Source organism: Drosophila melanogaster, chromosome 3R (genome assembly GCF_000001215.4).
Source record: "Drosophila melanogaster chromosome 3R".
Taxonomy (NCBI): Eukaryota; Metazoa; Arthropoda; class Insecta; order Diptera; family Drosophilidae; genus Drosophila; species Drosophila melanogaster.
Genome location: NT_033777.3, coordinates 30,661,787 through 30,670,732, shown reverse-complemented (window position 1 = coordinate 30,670,732; position 8,946 = coordinate 30,661,787). Strand labels below are relative to the sequence as shown.

At 42.0% G+C, this 8,946-nt stretch overlaps 1 long non-coding RNA gene across 1 annotated transcript; it reads right to left on the bottom strand.

Moving 5' to 3' along the window:
• Positions 1-4,590: 4,590 nt before the first annotated feature.
• Positions 4,591-5,955, bottom strand: lncRNA:CR45191 (long non-coding RNA:CR45191). The gene is made up of 3 exons (NR_125302.1): positions 5,774-5,955; positions 5,645-5,718; positions 4,591-4,891 (listed from the first exon to the last, which is right to left on the bottom strand). It is a non-coding gene; the product is annotated as a long non-coding RNA:CR45191 (long non-coding RNA).
• Between the last annotated feature and the right edge of the window lie 2,991 nt (positions 5,956-8,946).

The window sequence follows — 8,946 nt, the reverse complement described above, 5'->3', positions numbered from 1 at the left end:
CTAATTAACTTTAATGTTGCTTCTGCTGATTTTTCGCCTGACTATTTTTGGCATTTTGTTGTGTAATTAATCACTGTCTGCCCCGAGTGCAGCGTGCTAACAAATTAACACCAGGGGCGAAAAAGGGGCCAGCAGGATGCAACAAGACACGGCAACAATGTACTTGCAGCAAGCAAGCGGGTCTAGACTTCAAAAACTCATTTGGCCAGGAAAATTGCAAAATGCTAACTTTTTTCGGTTTTTTCGGTTTTTGTTCGGCGTTCATCGTTCGGCTTTGGGCATTTTTTTGGCATTTCGAAAATGCATTTCTCATTTCATTTTCATTCGAGCCGCGTGCGAGTTACAAAAAGTCATTTGCCCGGCCAGCTCATTAGGAGAATCGCACTAAAACGTACCCGTTTTGACAGTCTATCTCCAAAAACAGCCAGGGGAAAATCCAATGGGAGCAGGCAGCCAGCCAAAAGTATCTTTGCCTTCCTTCAGCAGCTGCCGTTTTCGGGGACTACTTAAAATAGACATCAGGTTTCTTGGCCCTGGAATAGGTATACGTTATGGAGGTGGGGAGTTGCAAAGAAATAAGTGTGTGCTGGCTATTGTCCACTGAAGAGCCAAACCACAGGTTAGCCCCCGCCCTAATCGTAATCCCAGGACCATCAGCCGCATCATCGTTTTCATTGTGTGGGCATTTTTATGAGCGTTTTCAATGCCTCAATGCGAAAAAAGCACAATAAAATCAATGAGGTGTGTCTGCGTCTGACTGCTGCACCTCAGTGTTCCTCCTCCGGGGGCCACATACACATCCATAGCCACATCCGAATCCTCGTCCATGGGGCTGGCAAACAATCGGGTATCTGATGGATACACAGACACAACAGCTAAACAATCAAGCGCAGGCTCGGGAGCCAAAGGGGCAGGAGTTGGACTGGGAATCCAAGATGGAGGTGGAAAAGAAGATGGAGCCACCTACAGTGCAATCAACGATGGGGGCCAAGTAATGATGAACCGCCCCCTTCATAAGGGGCAGTCTCAAGCAGATATACCCTCTATTAAAGATGAGGATATATGCACATATATTTATCTTAGCCGTCTTTAACTGTTCTCGTTTCAAATATTTTTCAAATGTATTGCTAGTTAATTATGCAATGGATACAGAGCGTCTAAGTAGAAAAACCTAAGATATTATTAAAAAAAAAATGTTTTGATTATCATTAAAGGGCATCAATGGCTCCAACTTTCGTAGTAGCTCTCCCACAGTTGTTACCTATTCATGGGTTATTATTATTATCCTTGCACACTCAGCCACACACGCTTATGCACACTCACACACACAAACCCACACAGACGCGGTCTAAGCTTGCGTAACACGTTATCCTCCTGCCCGCTTTGTTGAGCACTTTGCGAGCCGAACAAAGAATGTGCTTTATTGGCACTTTTTGCACAATTGCCGTGCCTCCCCCTCCACTTTCATTTTCCCCCTCTCGACCCCCACCCCAGGAGCAGTAAATGAGCGTGGAAAAGCCGGGGAGGGGGGCGTACAGGATATAGGGGAGCCGCTGGTTAGGCCAACAAGGTAGTCGCAAGGAGAATTGGTACACAAAGAAAGAAGTATTATACTAGCCTGTAAATCAGTTTATTATATCTTGCATATATTGCAATAATAACTTTTTAGTTTCGTTCATATATTTGGAAAGTTTTAGTTACTGAATAAAATATATTTCTGTTCATTTATTAATAATATTAGAAAGTAACACTGTACGGAAATTTTTGTTCAGTACACCTAGAACTTGGCATCATCGTCTCCGCTTGTTGGCAACAGCCGGTTTTGATGTGTGCCACGCCCCCGCTCTAACTTCCCCCACCGCCCACAATTCCAGGACCTCAACGGAGGGGGAGTACGAACAGGAGAAGCTGAGAGAGCTGAGCAAAGGATAAACACATTCATGGTGTGCAATCGATTGGCATAATGCGAGGCATTTTATTAAGGTTATCAATCGGCTATGAATATAGGTATACGAGTATATCCCGGAGGTGGCAGAGGTGTCTGTGCGCTGGCGGTGTTTGTATTTGTGAGGAGCAAACAGCGACAGGATCTGCGGCGACGGCGACAAAAGGACGAGCTTATCGCTAGTGACGCATAAAACGTTCCACGTTTGCCGTTATGAATTATGCGGAAATTATTAGAGAGCATTTAAGCGGAATTATTAATAAGGGGAGTTGTTGGATGTGGAAGGGATGTGCCCATGCACTAGAAGGTGTCATGTGCGTGACTTCTTGAAAGGGATATTGATATGATATTAATACTATCTTTAGCGAAATAGACTTTATGACTTGGCCATACGATTGTTTTTAGAGCAACTAAAGCATTTGGTAGGTATACATATTCGCCACTCCTCGTCCTTTAAAAGGGTTAAACTTCTGGTGATTATGTAGTTCACAATGCCGAAAATCGAGCAGAAAGTGTGTGCTGCTGTTTTACAGGGTATTTTCTAGAGTTAAAGGGAGTATTAGGCCACTAAATTTATATACAAAGTGGCTAGCAATTTTTATCTACCACTGTGCTGAGATAAATAAAGTCAAGTTCGTTGTTTAGCACATGATACTTATATTTAATACCAAACCCTGAGTATTCCATGTTCGTTATTCAGTCCTGTAGCACACTCATTTGTTTTACCTTTGAACGGCCGGAAAACCGAAAAACAAATTGCAGTTGGGCAATGCAATGAACAGCGCGTCATGTAGTCGTAGGGAGGGGGCGTGGCCTGAGATGGGCGGTCGGCGCAGTGAAAAATACAATCAAATGCATTGGGCCGGAAAAGCTGCTAGGAAAAATAAATACATATGCACACGGGGAGAGTGTGTGTGCGAAAGCTTTGCAGCACACAATTGGATTAAAATTTACACGCTCCGACCAGGCGCAATTATCCCGGAAAATCGGTGGGAAAACAGGGTAACTTTGCGTGACTGCGTTAATGTGCTTAACAATAAAATGCAATGCATTAATTGATAACGTGGAGCATTCGATTCCATTCGATGCGATGCGATGCGATGCGATTGGAAAACACAGTCGGTTCAATCAATTAAAAATGCCATCAGGGTGGCCACAACCTGAATTTGGTTAAGCATTCTGGCTAAGCAGGGGACAAACCATGGTGGGCGGGGATTCCCCCTAGACCGTTTCATGAGTTCCATAAATTGCAGTCAGCCAGCGACACTTGCCGCGAATTAAAAACACTTTTGCATATCATTTTGGATCGCGGCCAAATCGGCGGCGAGACGCAAAAAGCAGCGCAGAGAAATGCTCATTTAATTTGCCTTAATTTCGCTTTCGTTTTAGCCAAATGCACCAGCGTCATTATCAATCCCTCAGCCCTCATTCTCGGTAGCAAACTCATTTCGCATTCGAACCATTAAAAAGCCATAAAGTTGCCCTCTTCATATTGGAAAAATCTCATGTGAAAAGCCCAAGGGTCGCGCAGGTTCGCGGCAAACAACAATTTATGATACCCATAAACCAGGTTTTCTTGATTCCCTTATGCGTGCCTCAAGGTAAAATATCAAGGAATTTATGCACAGAATATTGGCAAAACCAACAATTTCGCCTCAGGCTTGTTACAAATTTTTGATTGGATTGTAAAAAATGGGAGAAAAGCTTTCATTAAACAAAGGTGAAGTGATGTGTGCGTAATATTTACGATAGAAACATGATGAAATCAGGAAGCATCTGTGTTTACCGGCTACCCGCAATGTTTTTCAATTGCTCAATAGATGAAACCTTGTTTAAATTTCTAAAATCCCCTCTTATATTAAATTTCAAAAATAACACCGAAGGTATAAATTTTATGCCATTCAAGTTAGTTTTTTGACATAGTTAAGCCCTAACTAAGTATAATATGCTATGAGTTTTCGCTTTAATGTTCTATCGTTAAAAATTTTAGTTAACTGTCTTTTCTGCTTTAAAGGTTAAATTATGTGGTATATGGATATTTATCGCCATTTTTCCAAGCCCCAAAGTATGCAGCGGGATTAAGTGGAACCGCCGCTTAGCGGTCGATTTCGAGCAATTGAAATGTGGCAAGGCAGCGATGGGAAAGCGGCTAATAGAGCGCACTGGAAATAGATAATAATAAATTATAATCATGGCGACATAATGCGAACAAATCTAGCCACGAGCGAGAGTCGTAAAAACTGCTTAAACCGATCGAATTGGCCTCCGATGGCGATTTGTGCCAGCGCCTGGAATTTTATTTATTTATTCGCATGCAAACAAATTGATTCGCCCGCCGAAACTAAATCAAAGCCCGGGAAAACATAAAAGTCAGCACCCATTTTTCCACCCAAGACTCCGATTCGAAGGGAAATCCAACTTGCAGCACGCGATAAGTTGCAAAAAAAAAGAGTTTGTACATCGTAAACAACAACAACAACAACAAACGGGGCAACCCTTCTGGGAGTTTTCCCGAAGGACGGGAAAATTGCACGTAGTATTTCAGCATCAGGAAAACGAGTGAAAAGCGGGCGAACTGTGCGCTCAGAGCGGCTTATCCGGGGCAATGAAAATTTATACAAATTCGAAAAAAGTGACAACATTTTGCTTTTATTGGCCATTAAAACGACTTAGCGACTTGGCGGACTCCTCTGCTCCTTTCCGCATCGCAAGGAGATCGCGTGTGATTTGTACCTTGTCCTCCTCCGCCTCCTTCTCCATTGCACCCGATTATCCTTTCCCACTTTGCATATGGGAATCCTGGCAGCGGGGAGTACTGGGTGGTAGGTAGGTGATGACCAGACATAAGCGCAGTTTACGATGCCAGGAATTGAAGGCATCGCCCTGGCAAATTGAAAGTCCCACATGTGTTTGATTCTGATAAAGTTCGGAAATCAATTCAATTTCCTGCATGTCAAAAATATAATGAGACTATCAGTATGCACGCGAAAAAAAATATAAAATATATAGCTCTTAATGTATCGCAACTTAAAATGTATTTGAAACTCTTTCTTCTTTCTATGAAGTTTTCAGTTTGGTGATTTTTTTCTCCTTTTCCCTATTTATCTTTTGAAGCCCCCATAACTAATATCGATGTCCTCCTCCATCTGCTGCCTCAGAACAATTTCTCCTGGCACATTAAGCAATTTTCAGCGTTTAAGACAATGCCGTCGAAGGTGTTTTCCGGCTGTGCCAAGCAGAAACAAATGAAGCAAGCTGCTGGGAAATTGCTTATCGGCAGGAAAATGTTGCCGCAGCCGCCGAACGAATTTATTGAGTGGAAAATGCTGCAAGAGAAAAGCAGCAGGAGCAGCGGGCAAAGTGAAAGTGAAACTCAAACTGCGGCGTCAAATCCATTAACCTGATATTTACTTTTCCACACGCACACACACACACACACACACACACTCTGCCGCAGTGAAAGTATTTTTCCCTTCGCCCCCGCACTTTTCCAAAAGGCCCATTTCCTGTTGTTGTTTTTCTGGCTTGTTTTTGGAGCTGGTGTGGGCGAAACACGATATTTTTACGTTTAGTTTGCAAAATTGAATAACACGTAAATGTGTTTAGTACGGAGGGGGAAAATCGAGGGCGAAAAGGGCAGTAAATTAAGCCCACGCACAGGCACAAAATCGGAGATTGTAGTTAAGGTAAATTACTTACATAATATTAACACGGAGCCACTGAAAGGAGCGGAAGGACGCAGGACCTCAGCGAAAAGAGCCTATAAAACGCAGCTGTGGGGAGCATTGGGCATTTTGGAAGCTTTATTATGTGGGAAAAGTTGCTTACCCTAAGATATTTAAGAACTAACGAGAAAGAAACATTTTATATGTACTAACATTATTCTTCTTCAAGTAATTAGTTTAAAACATGACCGATTCTAGAGAATGAAAAAAGGTGAAATTTCATTACCATTTCTGTAGGTCTGCTACAGAAACCGTGTTGAAAAGAGTAAAGGTGCCCTTTCCCTCAATTTATTATTTATGTTCATAAAACTGACAATTTTTCCAGAAAAACGAAAAATGTTCCGTCAGCTGAGTTTGCAAAGCATCCTTAAACCCTTTAAAGCTGACCCCCTGCGAATGCCTCCACCAAACAAATCAAATTAGAAACCCGTTCAAATTTCGAAAAATGTTCAAAATAGGACAGCCAGTCAAATGGCAGGCCAAAAAAATTACCTTTGCCCAGAAATGTAACCCCGTTTTTTTCGCCTTTTTTCCGTGTTTTTTTGTTGGAGCGGGAAAAGCAATTAGACGCACTTTTTGATGGACACGCGTTCAATCATTCGGCCGGCTGTCAAGTCGATGGATGCAGCAACGTGCCGGGAATGGGAAAATCGGGTGTCGAGCACGCTCGAAAAAAGGAGTAAAACTCATTACGGGAAAAGAGCGAAAAGGTGTGCGAAATGTGGCTATTTTTCAAGTATTACCCAACGCAATAAGCACATAAATAATGAACAGGAAAAACGAAAGACTTTCAGGCATCAAGAAGGCACTTGTCTCCACAGAACGGTGGCTAATTGTATCAAATGGCTCATCAATAGTTCAAAGACATCGCCATTAACGAAAAGCAGAAGCTGAGACACAGGTCGAGTTGTACTTTTTATGGCCGAGAAAGTTGCTCAAGTGTCTTCCGTTTGTCATAAAAACTTGCCAGCTCCCCCGGCAGCATATGAATCACAGCAATTGGCAGCATTTAATAGCGAAACTTTTCCCATCGATGTGGCGACAAATGACAAGATACTTTGTGTCATTCCATTTTGGAATCGGGTGTGCACTCTATATATCGAAACCTGTGGTTGCTCCGACGGCCGCCTGGCGACTAAAAGGCCAGAGAAAATTTGGCATCATCCGGCGAGTCAGCCAAGAGAATTGGTAACAGAGCTCAAACAGAAACTGTTAGTGGAGCAGCATTTCCCCTTACGATATTGGGGAAAATCACAACGTAAGAAGGCATTTTCATGGGTTTATTTTACGGAGTCATCTCGCCATTTTGCACTATCTACAATATTAACTTTTGCAAATATGTTCCAACTATAATTCGGTTCCACTTTTTATAGTCAACTGCGCCATGAGTTATTGGGCCCTAAATCACTTATTTATTTATGGCCAGCCCATTTAATGTTGTTAACCTTTGGCTCGCGCGGCTTCGGTTTTCCATTCGATATTAGATATTTATGCGGCCCAAAAACAACATTAACATTCGTTCGGTAATTGTATGAATCATTTTCGCTCGGCGTAAACATTTTCCACACATTTACGAGGCGCAATGTGCAAAATATAATAATAATAATAATATGTTTCGTTCGATATTAGCCACAAATGATAAATAACCGCATAAATTGCCCCCACCCCCTGGAATATACCATATAGCATACGTTCTGGCCGAGCCATTGTATTAATTTGTCATAAAATTATACAACCCCTACAGCGCTGAAGATGGCGACTCGTAAAAATGTTTTCGTTTTTTGCGAACCCAAAAAAATATATATATAAAAGTGTTTATCAATATGGGTTCAATCAATTTTGCTCCGTGGGGATACTTGGGTGGAGTGCCACCTGATTTGGAATTCGAAATCAATCGACTTGTTCAAAGTGTTTCAACCGAAATACACAAGCAACCTCTCTAATCGATTGACTGGAACTTTTGAGTGTATGCTGAATAGATCTGCAGAGTTCTAGCGATCTCACTCACTAGCAGCATAATGGCTAAATTTAGAGGCTGAGCTACAAAGTTTCAGCTAACCTATATTCCAAGTGCGAAGTGCGCTTCTTGCATTTGTCAGCAGCTAATTAAAAGCGAATTTCCAATGCATAACTTCCACGGCAGCGGATCTGCATGTGAAGCCATAAACCAGGGCTAATTTGGTTGCGGTTTGCCGCCGCTTTCCCCATTTCCACATCGTTTTTTATGGCCAGAACACAACAAAGTTGTCTTAGAGAAGGGGGTTGCATTAGGGACGGGGCCTCGTAAAGTCGGATGACATTAATCCGCGCATAAAACTGAGCAGCAATAGGATTCATTTGCCAACAATGTTGTGTCCTATTACCTTGATTCGCTCACTCACTCGCCTGTCAGCATGTCAAATTAGAATCAGACGATTTGTCAAGTATCAAATATTATTCAATTATTATGGGAGGGAGGGAGCATAGTAAACAAAATTGTACCGGATGTAAACCAAGCACAATGGCATGCAAATAACTTTGTCAGGACAAACGCTCACTGGGGAGCAATTCGTTATTGTGCCCCCAAAAAACTCGAAACACACCTATATTAAAAAAGAAAAAAAACTCCCTGCGGCATGTTATAAAATTCAAAACCAGTCTGCAAAAGTAGTGAAAAAAGGTATGAAATGGCAAACTCACTTGTTTATAACTCCAGCCGAGCAAATCTGACAAGTCCAAAGGGAGGTTGGTGGTTAAAAAAAAAATTGAGAGAAGAAGGAAAGGAGCTCTACTTTCAAATTGGCGCAGCAGCGCAAATAAAGCAATTTGTATTCAAAATATGAAAGCAAAGGAAGCGACAAACTGACACAGTATACACTCCACCCCCGTTTTCCAACCCTAGCAGAAATAATTTGTTCTTTAAAGAAAATTCCTGACTGCGACTGGCGCCAGTGCAAAAATTGCGTTTGATACGATTTGGCGATTGGGAGCGAGCAAAAGTCCGGAAAAAGTGAACGCACTAAAACTTGATGGCAGCCAAATTACGCATACGCAGCGTTGTCGCAGTGCAAGCGATGAGAAGATTCAAATGTAATTAATTCGCGTAGTTGACTATATAAAACCCAAAATTAAAGTAAGAGAAGTGAGAAGAACGGCACTTAGGAGTGGTACTGAAATCACTAGTTGGTAGAAATCATTTAAAGGTGATTTCTCTAATATATGTACTTGATTACTCCACCAGTCTCAATTTCTTTCAGTGCTCCGCTGACAGCTCGGGGTAAATTAACATAATTAAGC